The 22,217-nt window shown below is 33.9% G+C and overlaps 6 non-coding genes across 6 annotated transcripts; all 6 read left to right on the top strand.

Moving 5' to 3' along the window:
- Positions 1-7,817: 7,817 nt before the first annotated feature.
- Positions 7,818-7,890, top strand: Trnar-ucg (transfer RNA arginine (anticodon UCG)). Its single transcript has one exon. It is a non-coding gene; the product is annotated as a tRNA-Arg (tRNA).
- A 1,384-nt stretch (positions 7,891-9,274) lies between these two features.
- Trnar-ucg (transfer RNA arginine (anticodon UCG)) lies at positions 9,275-9,347 on the top strand. Its single transcript has one exon. It is a non-coding gene; the product is annotated as a tRNA-Arg (tRNA).
- An 885-nt stretch (positions 9,348-10,232) lies between these two features.
- Trnar-ucg (transfer RNA arginine (anticodon UCG)) lies at positions 10,233-10,305 on the top strand. The gene has a single exon. It is a non-coding gene; the product is annotated as a tRNA-Arg (tRNA).
- A 681-nt stretch (positions 10,306-10,986) lies between these two features.
- On the top strand, positions 10,987-11,059 carry Trnar-ucg (transfer RNA arginine (anticodon UCG)). Its single transcript has one exon. It is a non-coding gene; the product is annotated as a tRNA-Arg (tRNA).
- An 885-nt stretch (positions 11,060-11,944) lies between these two features.
- Trnar-ucg (transfer RNA arginine (anticodon UCG)) lies at positions 11,945-12,017 on the top strand. The gene has a single exon. It is a non-coding gene; the product is annotated as a tRNA-Arg (tRNA).
- A 625-nt stretch (positions 12,018-12,642) lies between these two features.
- Positions 12,643-12,715, top strand: Trnar-ucg (transfer RNA arginine (anticodon UCG)). The gene has a single exon. It is a non-coding gene; the product is annotated as a tRNA-Arg (tRNA).
- Positions 12,716-22,217: the final 9,502 nt, after the last annotated feature.

Below are 22,217 nucleotides of genomic sequence, written 5' to 3'. Positions count from 1 at the left end.
CGTTACCTTAAGGACGTCTACATTGAAAGATCAATTATCTACAGGAGAACATGCTTTCTGATGGGTCACTTTTGCCCCGCAGGTATGGCGTTAGAACTGTACCTGCTGCCACCATTGCATGATCCTAGAATTCTGGGATATTATGTTCCCTTCTGTCTTACTAAACACTTTCTAACACCTTCGTTGACACCGTCCACTTGGCATTCAGTTAAGTTTTCCGTGTCTGTGAGGAAGGCTCTCAGTTTTGTCCCCAGGTCAAAATGTAACACATTTCAAAAAAGTGTTCGTAAAGAGAGTCGGATAACTGTATTGTTTCTTGTCAGTATAATGTAAATGGATGCGGTGTGATGTAACTATATGTTCAGTGGTATTACAATTATAAATAGTCAAGAGTTGATACTATTATAAGGAGACGCCAGAAGAGAATACCACATACCTCATAATCTAAATTTCTAACGGATTTTCATGTTGGTAATATTGTAATGTAACTTCTCGAACGATTATAGTGGACTTGTAAATGATAACATTTTATGTACTGCAAACCAACTTCTATATTTTACTCGTGAAAATGTCGTTGCCATGGGTATAAAATATCGAAGTAAGATCGCCGCGAAAATTGGTTGGTCTACAGTAAAAGAGAAGACAACTCTTTTTCCTGCTACAAACTTACAATGCTTGGAGTCTGACATCCATAACATGTAGGATTCGTATAAAATGGCCTGTCAACGGAAATAGCCACAATGTTCCGTGTATTACACCAGGAACACAGCTTTTGTTTAAGGTAACGATCACTTACTGATCCTGGAAGTTTGCTATCAGGTACAACATCAGTAATCTAAATTATTCTTATCCTTCCCCTTTGTTATTTTTCTCTTTTTTTCCCTTTCCTTTCTGCTCTTCTTATAAATGCAATATACATGTAATTCTGTCGATGTATATACTGTTACCTTAACACAAATCTAATATACTAATATTATACACACTATACATTCATGAATGAAAGATAGTACAAGATGATATACAAATGTATATGTAAGTATGTTTTATGTTTGGATGGATCACTAGATTGTCTTTGAATGATTGGTATTGATGTGAGTATGAAATATGATAAGGGACAGTATGATTATGCTGATGAATATAATGATGCTGCTGCTGCTGATGATGATGATGATGAGGATGATAATGATGATAATGATGATGATGATGATGATGATGGGAAGGTAATGATAATCGTGATAATAATTAATGAAGATGAGGATGATTAAGATGATGGTGAGGATCATGATGATAAGAGTATGAAGTATGGAAAGTGATAGTATGATTATGTTGATAAGATAAATCGAGCCGATATATATATGACTGTGATCATGATTTTTATTTTATAAAAAACACATGTTAGCTATAACAAAAATATTCCTGATATTGCAGTTCTTTGTTGTTACAATGATCATTTTTTTCCAAAATTTCAAATACAAAGAATTGCAGTCGATATTTATTTTATGTTACTTTAATTTTAGTTTTTAGTATTTAAATCCAAAAGCACTATCCTTGTGACAGACTTATAGTGACTAATACGCTTTATGTACTTTCATATAAGCTTGAGATATAGATGTTCAAAGTGACTGCTAAATTACTGCTTTTGAATGTTTTTAAATTTACGATAAGTGTTTCATGACATTTCGCTGAGCGGTAGGAGCATAAACCAAATATATTCCTTACATGATACTGATTTAAGTTCTCGCTGCTGTATTATTTCTTTTATTCTTTTCAGTTTTTTATTGGTTGATAAATGACATGCTGACATTAATAAATGCTCAATTTTCGACAATACAGCCACGCTAGCTTGGAGTACGATACTCTGTCTGGAACGATCGTATTGATATCCTCGCCATGGATTATTATCACTGTTGAAATATCCACCCTTGACTATGCCATAGCACAACTGAAGGCTATATGTGTGGAAACAGATGCAAGAGATAGTTTGGTCATTTGATGCACAATTTTCATGTTTATAAAAAATTGAGCGGTTTATTGTATGGTTATAAAATTGACCGTAGCTCTCTGTATTTTTATCTCTGTAGACTTGTGATTTTCTCCTGAATGCCTCCAAGTTTGCTGTGATAGAGTCCAGGGATGGATATTACGACAGTGATAGTAACCCTTGGAATATCGGGGATGTCATTTTGAATGCCTTTGTCTAGTGAAAATAGTGGAATATAATACTTTTTGAAAATTTAAGTATGCAACATAACATAATATTCTTATATGATACATAGAAGGGAGTAAGCAATTACATGATGTTTTAATTAGTAATTTGTATGGCAAACATTACTGATAACAAAGTCTCCAGATAGTGTACAGGTATCTTAATTAACTAAAAAGTCTTAGAAACAATCACGAAAGCTTCCTTATGGAAAGAAATTTATAAAAAGTCATAAAAAAAATCGTGATACTTTTTTGAATATTTTACTTTATTTGATGTACCGAATTGTGACCTGTAGCGTTGATTTCAGTAATCATCACGCGGCAACTCAAAACGCGTTGGTTGATTGAAGCATATAAGGTACTAGATTAAAGAGATATATTGTCATGGCGGAAACATTAAAAAACATTTCTTCGGCGTTACTCATATAACAAAACAAAGAAAAAAAACACAAATAAATAAATAAAAATTGTTCTTTTAAATAGATTATACATAGAATGTACTGTAAGGGTTCTTTACAAGACAAGAATCTGTAATTTCTAAGCTGCGTATATAGGCAAGCTTTAATATAATTGAATAAAAGTGTACTTTTTATCAATGTATATACAATCCAATTAAAAGTGTGATATGAGTTTCTGTAAAATTATCCCCTATCACTGTAAGCAAATCCATGTTTGCGACCCTCTGGGGAAATATAAATATATTTGAGGCTATGGCATTTAAATGACAAAGCTGATCAATAGAATAATTCTAAAAGGACAGTTACGTTAAATTAGGCCAGTTGATATATCGTCAAAACAAAAACCAATATAGCATATATAAACTATTGACATCATATGGAAAGTATCGAAGCATTGTTTTGTCAGAGAATGGTAAAATCAAATAAAATAAAGATGATTTCAAATGATATAACGATAAATGAAAATAATATAATGGTTACAACAAATAAAACAAATGATAGATGTAAATCAATAATATATGTCACCAAATCAAATAATGGTGAAATAGTTTAAAGGGACAATTCAGTCTAAGAGAACATTAAAATTTGTACATATTTCGGAAAAAAACCAGTTCTAATGGAAATTACATCAGTCGGTTTTACTGTGATATGCCTGAAAAGCCCATGGTTGTGACATGTGTGTAGATGTTCAAACTCGCTCGCTGTCCGCCATTACACATTGTGGTCGAACTTCTTGTATGCCGAACCCTGTCCCTTGCTCGTAGAATAATGCAACTTTTGTCTAGAACTGCTCAAATCGCTCTGACAGTAGTGTGTTTACCTTATTAGGTGAATTGTCTTGTCTAAAAAACATTTCATCACCTTCTCGGTGGTTATGTAGTTTATTTGCTTAACGTGCGTGACTTTGGCTCATGCATGGGTACAGCGGCCATATTGTACCTACTTAATCGTATTGATCAACGATTTGATATTTCAACGATATTAATTGAAATACTAAACAATGACGTGGAATTTGTCAATATTTTATGTTATATGTTTCATAAGAAATGTAGAACAATACATTTATGCCATATTTTGCTTCTTGGTAATGTAAAAGAATTAGCCTGAGCGAATTGTCCCTTTAACATAGGTTTTAATATTTTTCATTTTATTTTTTTTAAAAAGAATTTTTAGTTACAAACTGTGTGAATCCGCGTTTGAACGTACGATTCCATTGATTTTCCAATGGGTTATTTTTTTGTCTTAATCAACACGCAACGTCGACGTCTCTATTGTGGCGTCATGATTACGTCGGATTTTCGTGCCATTCTCGGATTTTCCTTCATAGCATATGAAGCACAAGAATCTGCCAATCAGAGAGTTGGATTTAGTATGAAAACAAATAAAAATTAATTAAATTGATGACAAAATAAAATAATCCCATGACAAATGAAAATAAAACAATGGTAAAAGCAAATGATGCATTGGTCATATCAAATCAAATGTAGATGAAATAATACCATATATTGATAAGATCGAATCATATAATGACAAAACCATTTATTACATCACGTGACAGAATACTTGATTCTGATTGGCTAGACACATGGGTACCATTTGCAATAGTGCCTGGCAAGCCGGCACTATTGAAGTGGCGCGAAATTGAATGTGAATGTATTGTGACGTCACAATTACATGACGTCATTATGACGTTGCGCTTCGACCAAGATGTCAAGATGACAGACAGGCTGTTGTGTGCGTGGATAGAAGCAAATGTTGCTTTTCTACAGAAGACTATTTACTCATGTTCTGATATTTATATACCTTTAAGCTTCATGAAGCTGAATAAGGTTTTATAGAAGCACATTTTTCTGTGACAATTCATATGTTGTACTTTTAATGCAACAAAGTGGTGTGGAAATGAAGATAGCCGAGGTGTCGCTTGACGTGTTTCTATTACCATGACATGAAAACCGGTCTTATGTTAGGGTGATGTACATTTGTACTAGAACCATTATGGCCTGATTGAGAGAGCACTCTTGTCTCATAGTATTGTCTCGTGATATGACTATTTCATTCCTCAACAATACTATGAGACAATAGTGGCCTCTCAATAAGGCCATAATAGATAATTAATATAATGAAAACACACATTCATATAGTATATTTGAACCATACGAGACAGCTATGGCGTTCCAAAGTAGATGGTAGACAAATGACTATTTAAATGTAATAGGTCTTCTATTCCTGTTCGTTTAGGAATGTTTATTCATCATTGAATATTTGCTTTTTAAATAAAATATTTTAGATACTTTTTATCAAAAAGTAAAAGAACTGTTGACGTGTTCCCGTTGGAAATGCTAGCTAATTACAAATGTTTTTTGTTTATTTTGCACATACATTATTGTGTTTGTCTTACTTTTTTTGCTATTTTGTGTTTGCTATTCATTTTATTGTCTACCTCTAACAGCGCTCTAACATATACAGTATCCAATTTTATCATGAGAACATACTACGTGCGAGTTCTCTGTTCTTTAATGCTAACAAGACAAATACCTACATTCATTTCAAGATACGTTTCCACAGTGATATAACAAAACACTTTGTTTTCCATTTTACTTGCGTCATCGTGACAATTTGTCATTGTTGATGACGTCATGCTGGGCTGTAGCTGCAATATTGTAAATCAAAAGACTTTTTGACAGAAAATGGTGTTGTCTTTAGAGCTACAATTGGTGCCTATTACTGCTAATGGAGCAAAGTAATGATTATGCAAACCATTATAAAACGCTTGTTTGCATTTTTATCGTACTTGTTTGATATCGCTTACCTACTAGGCAATAAAACTGAACCACATAAAATATCGAATTCCCATCGAGGCATTATTTTTTTTACATGATATATATGAAGGTCTTTCTGAAGAGAATTTACACGGCAAGTTCATCAATTGTGAATTTGACGTCTTGTAAGCGGTACGGTGGGTATTAAGAATGGTAGTTATGTTTGTTTTGGACAAAAATAATATGTAAATGCATGTATACGCATAAAATAATTCGAAACCTACAAAAAAGTATAGAAAACTATGCCCGAGTGATTTTCGGAGGCAGTGCTCCACTACGACACATAGGGACCAATTCGTACCCGGCCGAAAGGTATAGTAGGCCGGGTACGTATATTCGTTCTAGCTGGGCTGTTGTTTTACTCTTTGAGTGCCACATACTTTTCTTTAGAGAGTGTCAAGTCCGAAAAGACATCTTTGGAATTTCGACATATATGACGTCACAGTAACACATTCGACTATTGTATGACGTCACGTCATCGGACTGGGAATGTAGCATTTTTCGTTGTTTTTTATTTCCTGTTTTTAATTGACTTTAAATTAGTAACATTTTCACCACGAAGCTTAGTGGAATACCTGATTATATCATTGTCATAGAATATAGATAATTTTATGGAGAAACATATATGGAGTAGCCTTCAGACCATCATGATATCCATGACGTCATGTTACCTGTGACGTCATTGGCATTGTTGAACCGTTGAAATCGGGGTGAGGCTCTGAGGCCCTTTGGCACTCAAGGGAATACGCCAAGAGCCTCACTTGAGACCCTGTGTCACTCTAAGGGTTAAGCGCCTGGTGGCGTCTCGGCCCACTTTTTGTCTAGGAGAATTATATATTTTCATTCACATTTCTGAGAAAACAATATAAGTTCCTAAAATTCCCATATTTATCAGGTGGATCAATTACTGCCCAACCCTCCTAAAGCTACTACAAATTCAATATATAGTGAGAAATTGACAGAACTTCAGAAATTGAGACGGAGAGCATGAAATTTGGAATATATTGAAAAATGATAGAGTGTAATTGGGATATATGTAAATAGGAAATGTAATACTTGAAGACGCAAAATTGGTTGTAATAATTTTCTACCCTCTACAACGATTTACACAATCGGAAAGGGTTTGAGGCGATATACTAACATTTTAATTTCCGCTGAAATACATACTTGCTTTATACAATTGCTTAATAGGATTCCGCCTTCAATTGAATGCAATTTCCGTTTGTTGATAACAAATTTAGCAAGAATACGATCTACATAGAGCCACAAATGTAATACCGTAATACTCCCTATCGAATGATAATGTAATACCAAATAGTTCCTAATGAATTATGGAGTATAGTCCTTAGTCCCTGAGATATTCGAGATTTGCTGATGCTATATATGGTTTTCCATTAAAAGTGTTGAAAATGTCTTCGGTCAATAAAGCCACGAGAATTACACCCAACATCATTCGGAATAAAGTAAAAATCATATTAGGTCGGTTGATTATAAACCGGAATAATTCGGAAGAGAAAACCTTCAACCCACACAGTCCTCAAACGTAGGTATTTTCTTGGTTAAATTTTGATATTTGGATTATATTCGAAGAATAAGTAGAAGATCGGATAAATAAGTTTTAAGTACTGTTGAAAGGGAGGTAATCCGTGTTGTGTTGTTTCATTGGTGGGGGCCATATAGACATATAAACCATGAACTAGTATTTAAACTTATCTTAGTTTTAAATCTCTAAACGGGAACGAATAATGTCTTCCGCATGAAAACTTTAGAAAAAAACTGAATTATTTGTGATTTTTATTATCTTTTATTTCATTATTATATTAAACATTAGAAAAAGCTGAGTACACGTTAAACTAATAGATGAAGGACACAGCAATCAAACTTAAAAATAAAAGTATAAAAAAAATGTGAGCGTTTTGAATATTTTTTTATCACACAATTATATGAAATATATAATCTAATGGAAAAAAATCTAGGTAGCAGATATATTAGTAGGTTGCATTCATGAAACCCTAAAATCAAATCCGATGAGAAACAGAAACAGAACATAGAAAACAATATATACATCTGACAGTTTACATAAAATGTATTGTTAGGTCTGTGTGCCGATATGAAACAAGAGACCATCAATACCAAAAAGGTATTATACAATTTGATATGTACATCATTTCAAATTGAAAAATAGGTACTCAAATTGGAATCATGATATGCGTTTCTGTACATTTATACCATCTAGATGTATCTCATCTACGCATGTTTGCCTTGTTCTTTGAAGCAATATATCGACATTTAAAACTAACTATCCAAAAAATGCATTGATAATTTCATTCATCAAGACCGCGTGGCCAAATGGATAAGGCGTCCGACTTCGAATCGGAAGATTGCGATTTCGAGTCTCGTCGTGGTCGTTATATATTTCGTTCAAATAGTTGTGTAGCTATGTTTTCAATTAAACTATGGATGATATACAGATATTGACAAATTCAAATCAAACTGTATCACAACTATCGAGATTTTTTATTTCATTTCCTAGATTGTAAAATCCCCTTACTAATAACTTCTCATATTTTACTGTTCGCGTCTGATCCGATCCAGTACCATTATTTATATTACCAGTATTTAACATAGAGTTGTATGACGGGTATCGACGATGAAGCATATTTACAATAGCGAATTTTCTCATTGAAACATGGTTCTATAATATTTGATGTATTTTATAGTAATCATTGTAAGGCGCCCGACTTCGAATCGGAAGTTATCAGGAGTTACTTTAGAATGTATTTGCATGTTTGCTGGTTTGCTATTTTACCTTATTAAATCAAAACAGTGAAGATTGCAGCAAACGTAAAATTTGATGTGAAAGATGTCGCAGACATCAATTTAACACTGTACATTTGTATATACATATACCTTAATCGACATTTCGACATTTAAAGCTCATTTGTTTAAAAAAAAATATTGACTTATATTATATATCAAGACTGCGTGGTCTAATGGATAAGGCGTCCGACTTCGAAACGGAAGATTGCGAGTTAGAGTCTCGTTGTCGTCGATATATTTTTTGGTTCAATTAGGTGTGTAGCTATTCACTAAGTTTCCAATTAAACAGTGGATTATATATATATACAGATATTGATAACTTTAAACTTATCTGTATCATCAGTATCACAATTTTATATTTCATTTCCTAGATAGTAAAATCCCCTCACCATTAACTTTCCGTGTTGTACTTCTGATTATCATCCGATATGAAGGTTTAATTGTATACGTTAATTTTATAACAACAGACGTCAACAGCTGTCGGAGTTCGAGATAAACACGACGATGAAGACTATGAAGAAGTTTCTGGTATATCATCCGATATCAAGGTTTAATTGTATACGTTAATTTTATAACAACAGACGTCAACAGCTGTCGGAGTTCGAGATAAACATGATGATGAAGACTATGAAGGAGTTTCTGATATATCATCCGTTATCAAGGAGTTACTGCCTTTGTTAAGATCATAATATCAGGCGCTAACTGCTGTCGGGGTTCGCGATAAACATGAAGACTATGAAGTAATTTTGTGGTCGACATTAGAGCGTTATCGGTATATATGTACATATGTTTCTCTTTGGGTTCTATATTTATTAATGTTTTAACATATTTTTTTATTCCGGAATTGCTAACAAACTAAGTCTTTTGGAGCAAATGTTCAACTAAATTTAACTAGTTTGTTTGTACTTTGAAGCAATATCTCGACATCTAAACTAATCATCCAAAAATTGTATTGGTAATTTCATTCATCAAGACCGCGTGACCTAATGGATAAGGCGTCCGACTTCGAATCGGAAGATTGCGAGTTCGAGTCTCGTCGTGGTCGTTACATTTTTGGTTCAATTAGTTGTGCAGCTATGTTTTCAATTGTACTATGGATGATATACAGATATTGACAAATTTAAATCAAACTGCATCACAACTATCGAGATTTTTTATTTCATTTCCTAGATTGTAAAATCCCCTTACTAATAACTTCTCATATTTTACTGTTCGCGGCTGATCCGATCCTGTACCAAGGGGTTAGTGCTTATGTAATCATTACTATAACATACGTCGACTGATGACGGGGTTCGAGACCAAAGGAATGATTAAATTGAACGCTGGTGATGCAGTTTGGTTTCAACTTGTCAATTTATGTATCATCATGATACCTTGTTGCCTTGATTTAACATAGATTTGCATGACGGGTGTCGACGATGAAGCATATTTACAGTAGCGGATTTTCTCAAAGAAACATAGTTCTATAATATTTGATGTATTTTATAGTAATCATTGTAATTTATTTTAATGTGTATATTGTTGCTAACTGGTGTTGTTGAAGAGTTTATAATTTCGATTTTGATGTTAATGAATTTATTTTTACCATATTTGTATTGGTGATGCCAGTGTGATTATCAAGTCCATTGGGTACAAATGGTTTCATTTTGGAAGTTTCAATGTTCCTGACGACAAAATGAAAGCCTTTTCATAAAACCGCATCTATTAGTCACGAATCACTTTAGAATGTATTTGCATGTTTGCTGGTTTGCTATTTTACGTTATTAGATCAAAACAGTGAAGATTGCTGCAAACGCATAAATTTGATGTGAAAGATGTGGCAGACATCAATTTAACACTGTTCATTTGTATATACATATACCTTAATCGACATTTCGACATTTAAAGCTCATTTGTTAAATTTTTTATTGACATTTATTATTTTTATCAAGACCGCGTGGCCTAATGGATAAGGCGTCCGACTTCGAATCGGAAGATTGCGAGTTCGAGTCTCGTCGTGGTCGATATATTCTTTGGTTCGATTAGGTGTGTAGCTATTCACTAAGTTTCCAATTAAACAGTGGATGATATACAGATATTGATAACTTTAAACTTATCTGTATCATCAGTATCACAATTTTATATTTCATTTCCTAGATAGTAAAATCCCCTCACCATTAGCTTTCCGTGTTGGACTTCTGATATATCATCCGATATCAAGGGTTATTGTAAATATTATAACGTTCAACAGCTAGTTCGAGATAACAACAGACGTCATATCAGCTGTCAAGGAGTTATTGCCTATGTTAGATTAAATAGCAGTCGATGATTCGAGATAAACACGAATGAAGACTATGAAGGAGTTTCTGATATATCATCCGTTATCAAGGAGTTACTGCCTATGTTAAGATCATAATAACAGGCGCTAACTGCTGTCGAGATTCGCGATAAACATGACGATGAAGACTATGAAGTAATTTTGTGGTCGGCATTAGAGCGTTATCGGTATATCATATGTTTCTCTTAGGGTTCTATATTTATTAATGTTTTTAACATATTTTTTTTTATTCCGAACCAATTGCTAACAAACTAAGTCTTTTGAAGCAAATGTCAACTAAACTTAACTAGTTTGTTTGTACTTTGAAGCAATATCTCGACATCTAAACTAATCATCCAAAAATTGTATTGGTAATTTCATTCATCAAGACCGCGTGGCCTAATGGATAAGGCGTCCGACTTCGAATCGGAAGATTGCGAGTTCGAGTCTCGTCGTGGTCGTTACATTTTTGGTTCAATTAGTTGTGCAGCTATGTTTTTCAATTGTACTATGGATGATATACAGATATTGACTTTAAATCAAACTTCATCACAACTATCGAGATTTTTTATTTCATTTCCTAGATTGTAAAATCTCCTTACTAATAACTTCTCATATATTTTACTGTTCGCGTCTGATCCGATACAGAACCAAGGGGTTATTGCTTATGTAATCATTACTATAACATACGTCGACTGATGACGGGGTTCGAGACCAAAGGAATGATGAATTTGAACGCTGGTGATGCAGTTTGGTTTCAGCTTGTCAATTTATGTATCATCATGATACCTTGTTGCCTTGATTTAACATAGATTTGTAGACGGGTGTCGACGATGAAGCATATTTACAGTAGCGGATTTTCTCAAAGAAACATAGTTCTATAATATTTGATGTATTTTATAGTAATCATTGTAATTTATTTTAATGTGTATATTGTTGCTAACTGGTGTTGTTGAAGAGTTTATAATTTCGATTTTGATGTTAATGAATTTATTTTTACCATATTTGTATTGGTGATGCCAGTGTGATTATCAAGTCCATTGGGTACAAATGGTTTCATTTTGGAAGTTTCAATGTTCCTGACGACAAAATGAAAGCCTTTTCATAAAACCGCATCTATTAGTCACGAATCACTTGAGGAATGTATTTGCATGTTTGCTGGTTTTCTATTTTACCTCATTAAATCAAAACAGTGAAGATTGCAGCAAACGTATAAATTTGATGTGAAAGATGTGGCAGACATCAATTTAACACTGTACATTTGTATATACATATACCTTAATCGACATTTCGACATTTAAAGCTCATTTGTTAAAATAAATTATTGACTTTTATTATTTATCAAAGACCGCGTGGCCTAATGGATAAGGCGTCCGACTTCGAATCGGAAGATTGCGAGTTCGAGTCTCGTCGTGGTCGATAAATTTTTTGGTTCGATTAGGTGTGTAGCTATTCACTAAGTTTCCAATTAAACAGTGGATGATATACAGATATTGATAACTTTAAAACTTATCTGTATCATCAGTATCACAATTTTATATTTCATTTCCTAGATAGTAAAATCCCCTCAACATTAACTTTCCGTGTTGTATTGATATATCATCCGATATCAAGGTTTTATTGTATACGTTAATATTATAACAACAGACGTCAACAGCTGTCGGAGTTCGAGATAAACACGATGATGAAGACTATGAAGAAGTTTCTGATATATCATCCGTTATCAAGGAGTTATTGCCTATGTTAAGATCATAATAACAGGCGTCAACTGCTGTCGGGGTTCGCGATAAACATGACGATGAAGACTATGAAGTAATTTTGTGGTCGACATTAGAGCGTTATCGGTAAATCATATGTTTCTCTTAGGGTTCTATATTTATTAATGTTTTTAACATATTTTTTTATTACGAACCAATTGTTAACTAAACTAAGTTTTTTGTAGCAAATGTCCAACTAAACTTAACTAGTTTGTTTGTACTTTGAAGCAATATCTCGACATCTAAACTAATCATCCAAAAATTGTATTGGTAATTTCATTCATCAAGACCGTGTGGCCTAATGGATAAGGCGTCCGACTTCGAATCGGAAGATTGCGAGTTCGAGTCTCGTCGTGGTCGTTACATTTTGGGTTCAATTAGTTGTGCAGCTATGTTTTCAATGATACAGTGATCATTGTGATACACAATGATTGTGCAGCTATGGATGATATACAGATATTGACAAATTTAAATCAAACTGTATCACAACTTTCGAGATTTTTTATTTCATTTCCTAGATTGTAAAATCCCCTTACTAATAACTTCTCATATTTTACTGTTCGCGTCTGATCAGATACAGTACCAAGGGGTTTTTTGCTTATGTAATCATTACTATAACATACGTCGACTGATGACGGGGTTCGAGACCAAAGGAATGATGAAATTGAACGCTGGTGATGCAGTTTGGTTTCAACTTGTCAGTTTATGTATCATCATGATACCTTGTTGCCTAGATTTAACATAGATTTGTATGACGGGTGTCGACGATGAAGCATATTTTACAGTAGCGGATTTTCTCAAAGAAACATGGTTCTATAATATTTGATGTATTTTATAGTAATCATTGTAATTTATTTTAATGTGTATATTGTTGCTAACTGGTGTTGTTGAAGAGTTTATAATTTCGATTTTGATGTTAATGAATTTATTTTTACCATATTTGTATTTGGTGATGCCAGTGTGATTATCAAGTCCATTGGGTACAAATGGTTTTATTTTGGAAGTTTCAATGTTCCTGACGACAAAATGAAAGCCTTTTCATAAAACCGCATCTATTAGTCACGAATCACTTGAGGAATGTATTTGCATGTTTGCTGGTTTGCTATTTTACGTTATTAGATCAAAACAGTGAAGATTGCAGCAAAACGTATAAATTTGATGTGAAAGATGTGGCAGACATCAATTTAACACTGTACATTTGTATATACATATACCTTAATCGACATTTCGACATTTAAAAGCTCATTTGTTAAAAAAAAAAATTATTGACTTTTATTATTTATCCAGACCGCGCCTAATGTGGCCTAATGGATAAGGAGTCGTCCGACTTTGGTTCGATTAGTCTGTGTAGATTATTCACTAAGTTTCCAATTAAACAGTGGATGACGTATACAGATATTGATAACTTTAAACTTATCTGTTATCATCAGTAATCAGCAATTTTTATATTTCAGATTTCCTAGATACGTAAAATCCCCGACCATTAACTTTCCCGATGTTGTACTTCTGAGTATATCATCCGATATCAAGGGGTTATTGTATACGTTAATATTATAACAACAGACGTCAACAGCTGTCGGAGTTCGAGATAAACACGATGATGAATGAAGACTATCGTATATCATAGGATGAGTTATCTATGTTAGTTAGAAGGTGATACAGCTGACATCCCCTCGATATCAAGGAGTTTAGTTAATCATCCGTTATCACAGGAGGTGCCTATGTTAAGATCATAATAACAGGCGTCCAACTGCTGTCGGGGTTCGCGATAAACATGACGATGAAGACTATGAAGTAATTTTGTGGTCGACATTAGAGCGTTATTCGGTAAATCATTATGTTTTCTCTTGAGGGTTCTATATTTATTAATGTTTTTAACATATTTTTTTTATTACGAACCAATTGCTAACAAACTAAGTTTTTTGAAGCAAATGTTCAACTTAAACTTATCTAGTTTTGTTTGGTACTTTGAAGCAATATCTCGACATCTAAACTAATTTCATCCAAAAATTGTATTGGTAATTTCATTCATCAAGACCGCGTGGGCTAATGGATAAGGCGTCCGATTCGAATCGGAAGATTGCGAGTTCGAGTCTCGTCCGTGTGGTCGTTACATTTTTGGTTCAATTAGTTGTGCAGCTATGTTTCAATTGATACTATAGATGATATACAGATATATTGACAAATTTAAATCAAACTGTATCACAAACTATCGAGATTTTTTATTTCATTTCACTAGATTGTAAAAATCCCCTTACTAATAACTTCTCATATTTTACTGTTCGCGTTGATCCGATCCAGTACCAAGGGGTTATTGCTTATGTAATCATTACTATAACATACGTCGACTGATGACGGGTTGTTCGAGACCAAAGGAATTGATGAAATTGAACGCTGGTGATGCAGTTTGGTTTCAACTTGTCAATTTATGTATCATCATGATACCTTGTTGCCTTGATTTAACATAGATTTGTTATGACGGGTGTCGACGATTGAGGCATATTTACAGTAGAGGATTTTCTCAAAGAAACATGGTTCTATAATATTTGATGTATTTTATACGTAATCATTGTAATTTATTTTAATGTGTATATTGTTGCTAACTGGTGTTGTTGAAGTGTTTATAATTTTCGATTATTGATGTTAATGAATTTATTTTTTACCATATTTTGTATTGGTGGTGCCAGTGTGATTATTCAAGTCCATTGGGTACAAATGGTTTCATTTGGGAATGTTTCATTGTTCCTGACGACAAAATGAAAGCCTTTTCATAAAAACCCGCATCTATTAGTCACGAATCACTTTTAGAATGTATTTGCATGTTTGCTGGTTTGCTATTTTACCGTTATTAAATCAAAAACCTGAAGAAGATTGCTGCAAACGCATAAATTTGATGTGAAAGATGTGGCAGCTTATTCATCAATTTACACACTGTACATTTGTAGTATATACATTATACCTTAATCGACATTTCGACATTTAAAGCTCATTTGTTAAAAAAAAATTATTGGCTTTTATTTTTATCAAGACCGCGTGGCCTAATGGATAAGGCTTCCGACCCGCGTCCGACTTCGAATCGGAAGATATTTGCGGTGGTCGAGTCTCAGTCGTGGTAGATATTGCATTTCTTTGGTTCGATTAGGAAATGTAGCTATTCACGAAGTTCACATGTTAAATCAGTGTGCTGATATACTCTGATTACTTGATAAGTACTTGTAGCGAGCCCCTAGGTCAAGCTATACTTAAAAATGACTGATTTTTACGGTATTTCAATTCCTTAGATGAGTAATTCGTCTGCTAACTCATTTTCCAAGCCATGCTGATGATTCTACACTGACTTGGGCTAACAAAAACGATCCATTTGACCAGGCTTTTTTAGTGTTTTTGAAAAATATGGCCGGGCTTATGGCGCCAAAATAAAATAAAATAAAATAAGGGACAAGTCTGAATTTGTTTAAACGTGTATTTGGTTGTGGCAGATGTCAGCTGCAGTAATTCGGACGCTTTCATGGTCAAATTATTGCAAGAACTGTCTATTATAGTACGAGATAAACACGATGATGAAGACGATGAAGAAGTTATCGGATATATCATCTCGATTTCAAGGGGGTAATTGTATACGATTAATATTATAACAACATGACGTCTAACAGCTGTCAGAGTTCGAGATAAAACACAATGATGAAGACTATGAAGAAGTTTTTGGTATATGTCTCGATATCAAGTAGTTATTGCCTATGTTAAGATCATAATAACAGGCGGGCCAAAATTGCCTGTCGGGGTTCGCGATAAACATGACGATGAAGGACTATGAAGATAATTTTGTGGTCGACATTTAGAGCGTTATCGGTAAATCATATGTTTCTCTTAGGGTTCTTTATTTATTAATGTTTTTAACATATTTTTGGATACGAACCAATTGCTAACTAACTAAGTTTTTTGAAGCAAATGTTCAACTAAACTTAACTAGTTTGTTTGTACTTTGAAGCAATATCTCGACATCTAAAACTAATCATCCAAAAAATTGTATTGGTTAATTTCATCCATCATAAGGACCGCGTGGGCCTAATGGATAAGGCGTCCGACTTCGAATCGGAAGATTGCGAGTTCGAGTCTAGTACGTGGTCGTTACATTTTTTTGGTTCAATTAGTTGTGCAGCTATGTTGTTCATTTGTGAATATATGGTGCAAGCTGATATACAGAGATATTGACAAATTTAGTAATCAAACTGTATCACAACTATCGAGATTTTTTATTTCATTTCCTAGATTGTAAAATCCATGCCTTACTAATTAACTTCTCTATATTTTACTGTTCGCGTCTGAATCCGATTCCAAGTACCAAGGGTTATTGCTTATGTAATCATTACTATAACATACGTCGACTGATGACGGGGTTCGAGACCAAAGGAATGATGAAATTTGAACGCTGGTGATGCAGTTTGGGTTTCAACTTGTCAATTTATGTATCATCATGATACCTTGTTGCTTGATTTAACATAGATTTGTATGACGGTTGTCGACGATGAAGCATATTTACAGTAGCGGATTTTCTCAAAGAAACATGGTTCATATAATATTTGATGTATTGTTATAGTAATCATTGTATATTTATTTTAATGTGTATATTGTTGCCTAAACTGGTGTTGTTGAAGAGTTTATAATTTCGATTTTGATGTTAATGAATTTATTTTTACCATATTTGTATTGTGATGCCAGTGTGATTATCAAGTCCATTGGGTACAAATGGTTTCATTTTTGGGAAGTTTCAATGTTCCTGACGACAAAATGAAAGCCTTTTCATAAAACCGCATCTATTAGTCACGAATCAACTTGAGGAATGCATTTGCATATTTGCTGGTTTGCTATTTTACGTTATTAGATCAAAACAGTGAAGATTGCTGCAAACGCATAAATTTGATGTGAAAGATGTGGCAGGACATCAATTTAACACTGTACATTTGTATATACATATACCTTATTCGACATTTCGACATTTAAAGCTCATTTGTTAAAAAAAAATTATTGGACTTTTATTATTTATCAAGACCGCGTGGCCTAATGGATAAGGCGTCCGACTTCGAAAGGAAAGATTGCGAGTTCGAGTCTCGTCGTGGTCGATATATTTTTTGGTTCCGAATTAGGTGTGTAGTCTATTCACTAAGTTTTTCCATTAAACAGTGGATGATTATACAGATATTGATAACTTTAAAAACTTATCTGTATCATCAGTAATCACAATTTTATATTTCATTTCCTAGATAGTAAAAATCACCCTCACCATTAACTTTTCCGTGTTGTACTTCTGATATTTCATCCGATATCAAGACGGGTTTGTCTGTGTGGCGTTAATATGATAACACTGACGTCAAACAGCTGTAGGAGTTCGAGATAAATACAAGATGATCATGGGACTATGAGAAGTTTCTGGTATATCAAGTGTGACTTTGGAAATATTTTTATATATGCTGATTACCGACTTGAAATAGATTATGTGACTTTTTCTCGAGTATTTTGACATTTTCCTAATTTCATATATTTTTACATATATCCGATTCCGATCTAGACAGTTATTGGAAGCAAATGTTCAACTAAACTTTTTTTTGTTGTACAAGCAATACTCGAGGTTACTAGGCGCAAATGCTGTCGGGTATTCGCGATATGTGATTCAAGATGAAATATGTTTTCTAAGTGATCATTTTTGTGGTCATAAAGAGTAATACAATCGGGTATAGTATTTGAATCAGTTATCAAATAGTGTCCTATAATCTTGGTTTACCATTTTTGAAGTTGACTTATGTCCCGAGGTAGAGCGGGAATCAACATTGTTGATTGGACAAATTGGTGTTGTTGTTGATGGTAAAGGTTTGATTTTGTTTCGCGATATCACTCAGCGGTTGTACGCATTGTGATGTTTCCTCCATCTTAACATGCCTTTATTAGTGACGATGAAATCCGTGATTAGCTTCAGCATGCTTAAGGGTGAAATGGTTTCGCCGATTAAATCGTCGTTTTTTCAAGGGACAAACTGTTGGTGTGCGTACGCGATAAAAATGCTGTAATGAACATGCCCCGACAGATTGAAAATACCTACCGTATACAATGAAATTTGGAAATGATTACTATCGGGTCATTCATGATTAATCAGCTGAAGGGTATGTACTCTAGCTTACTCGGAATCATCATTTGTTCCGCGATTGTCCACAGTTTGTGTGTTTCTCGTGTGGAGGTCACTGGTCATTTCAGGAGGGCTTGCTAAATACCACACAGCCGTGTTGTGCGATGTGGAGAGATTCGATTTGAGTGTGAGTGTTCGCGCGTAAACCCCCCCCGCGCACCCATGTGTGTCGACAACGTCTTTGTGACAGGTGTGGGCGCTTATGACTGTAATGGTTTTGACTCTTGCGCATATCCAGTTATAGCGGAGATTCGGTCGAGGTGTGATTGTTATTGCCAGATGATGATTGTCTCGCCGCTCTGATGTTGGAACCGCAGTTTCCATTCCGTTACCTCGTGGGCATGGTGATAGCTCGTAATCTATGAGCCACAGTGGTGGATGGTGATGACGCTGACGACGGGCGATGATGTTGGATGATGATGATGGCGGCGGTGAGTGCTGATGGTGGTGGTGGTAGTGGACGGTCTTTGTAATCGGATGTCGATCGTGAATCAGAAATACCGTCCTGAGTCAGCAACACTTATAACTGACGGTATATGCTGTTTGCTTTTGCGCGACGTCCATCGCAGCAGCCAAGGTGTTCAAGTGTTTGGGATAACAGATGGTGTAGAGGAGAGAGGGGGATGATGATTACTCGCGCGAAAGTAAACTGAGAGACATGGTGTTGATCAGGGAAAAGATTTTTTAAAATTTAAGGGTTGGAGATGGCGGAGTAAAAGAAAAGTATAGAGAAGAAGAAAGCCAAAAGATAAAGTTATATAATTTTTATAATGAACCTTTGTCTTTGTTGAGTTTTCTTATGTTGTACGGTATCATCTATAATTGTTACGGATTAAGAGATGTTGTAAAAGTTATAGAATTTATTTGAATATATTCAGTTTCATAATTATTAAAGTTGTTTATTTTGATAGCAAGAAACTTTTTTCTCTTTGGATGACACTTTTGTCAATCATATATTGTCACTTGTGGAAAGGATAAGGTATTTCATTGTTAACAATAGTAATGATATACAGGAAAGGTGTCGCTATTTTAGTGTTCTAATGATTTAAAAGATGGTTTTATTGATTTTGATGGTTATGGAAGGAAGAGTTTTACGAATTAAGATAACGATTGAGGATATATGTTTGGAATTTTTGTATATATATATGCCCCGAATGTTGTTAGTAAAGAGTCAAGAGGTTTTTTTGAGCGGTTGAAAGTTTGGTTATAGGATCCTTTTAGGAGATTCTTGATTACAGGGGGAGATTTTTATAATACTCTGTCCACTCTAGGTCGTACGGGTTGCTGCAGTACATACTGTTGAATTCATAGTGTGTACGGAATTGATAAAGTCTTATGTTTTCATGTGTATATTCACGATATTTGGAGAATTAGAAAACATAAAATTGTGACTGTTTTTCACGACAAACGAGTGAGTTTAGATACTTTATCGCAAAGTAGCTAATAGGATACCTTTCTAGTAGCTAAATCCATAAGTTCTGCGGTACAAAATGATTACTTATAATGATACTTCGTTCAGTGATCATTGCTTTGTAGTTATGTGAATCGACTGTGTTCTTGAAAGTAAAAGGTCCAGGTATTTTGGATTTTTAATAATTGTTTTGTGTTAGAAGATGTTTTTAATTCAAAATATTAAGGTCTTTAATAGATTCTGCTAAACATGTGTCCTTTTATATTTCACTGAAACCTTAAAGTTTTGGTGGGATAATTTCAAATATAAAATTAATTATGTTTTCTCGAGGTTTACGGTATGGATCGAAGAAATACAGAATATTGTCCGAGTTTTATAAGATTCAGATTAATGCTGCATAATTATTTCTGTGTGATTTAGCCAATGGGCAGATCTTTTGATTTTGTAAAAAATATGATGAGCTGAAGCAGATATTTACAGAAGTTTGAACAAGAACAATGTAATGGTGCAAGTTTGCTGTTTTAAGATCTAAAGTCGAAAATGGGCTGTGGGATGGTGATTTAAAACTCTAGTTATTTTTTAAAATTAGAAAAAGTACAGACAGAATTGTAATACTGTCATAAGTTACTGACATGATATTGATGGCAATGTTTTATCATACGCACAGATTGAAATGTCTTAATGATAATATTCAATTTTTATAAACGAATTGTTATAATGGTTTAGAAACGAGATGCCTATGATATGATGATTGTTTTATCTGTTATTGATAAACGAGTATACTGGATGAAGATAGAGTTAAATGTGATTTGTGTGTGACTATTGGATGAAATGCAAAAGGCATTATTGTCGCATGTCTAAAAAATAAAAGTCAGGGGCTTTAGATGGCTTATGACTGTTGTAACTTTTATTGTCACTTTTTGATGATTTAAAATATACTTTTCCTCGATATTGTACAAAGTATAATGGGAAGAAACGGAGGAAGTTGTCCTGTTGTATGAAGGCAAGGAGCTTATTAAATCTTGATTATAGAATAAGGGGGGATATAACTTTGTTTGAAAAATTGGAGAACCTATCAGACTTTTAAATGGTGATTATAAAATTTTAGTTAGGGTTAGGTGCTGGGAGCGACTTTAAATTTGTTTTACCCTTCCTATTTTTTAAGGATTTTCAGTCTTGCTGTGTGGTTGGGCGTGATTTAGCGGATACTATTTTTTGTGGGCGAGATATTATCGATCTAGTCTTCGCAAGAAGATTGTGAGGGAATATATCCTTAAAATTGTTCAGGGACAAAAGGCATTTCCGATCGTGTTAGTTCATTCGTATCTATTTAAAGTTTTGGAAAAAATTTGGTTTTGAGGAATCAAATTTTGTTCGATTGGTTTAAGATATTTTACACTAATATTTCTAGTTCTGTTAAATATTATGGTAACTCTTACCAAGTTCATCCTCGATTCGGAAATCAGTAAGGTCAGGGGCTGGACATTTTCTGCGATGCTATTTTGTTTGGCTCGCAGGACAACCTCTGAGGATGTTTGATTTTGAAATCTCCTGATGTTATGGGTATCACTGTTCTAACACAAAATTTTGATTCTAAGTATACCTAGCATCGCAGGACGATACTACTTTAACACTCGGTAATTAAAATAGTTTCTATTGAAAATGTTTTTTATTTTTTTGGAAAACGTATTGGCAAAAGGATCTGGTGCCAAAATTAATAAAAGATAAATACTGAACATTCGGTTCGTGTTGGCCTGGGTAATATCTCACCAAAATGAGCTTGAATAAGTTTAGCTATTATACTAATTATGCGAAGATGTTATTTGTGTCATTGGCGGTGTATGTTGGGTATAGGATTTTGCGTTTATGCACATGATATAAGATGCGGGATAATTTAGAGTGCTAATATCAGAAATATGTGGAGAATGTGGTCACAGAGACAATTAAACTATATAAAGGAGAGCAATTGTGATCAAGTCATTGTTGATGCTCCAGATGTTGGTATTGTCACTAACGGTCTCATACAATACCTCTTAGCTGCTATTACTGAATAAAAAAAACTTCTGTATTGATTTTGTGTGAGGAATAAAGGTGCGCATTTTGGTGGCTGATGCCACCCATTATGGCAAAAGAAAAGATGGTGGTTTGAACTGATAACTTGATTTTGAGTTTAAATCTTTAATGTCATTTAGATTAAAATTTCTTTTATGGTGGTTAGATACATCTTGAACAGCAAGTCTGGAATATGTATGGTGTCAGTATTTTTTTAACAA

This window comes from Argopecten irradians, chromosome 10 (assembly GCF_041381155.1).
Source record: "Argopecten irradians isolate NY chromosome 10, Ai_NY, whole genome shotgun sequence".
Taxonomy (NCBI): domain Eukaryota; kingdom Metazoa; phylum Mollusca; class Bivalvia; order Pectinida; family Pectinidae; genus Argopecten; species Argopecten irradians.
Note: the sequence above shows the minus strand (reverse complement) of the source record. Positions and strands in the feature narration are given on the sequence as shown.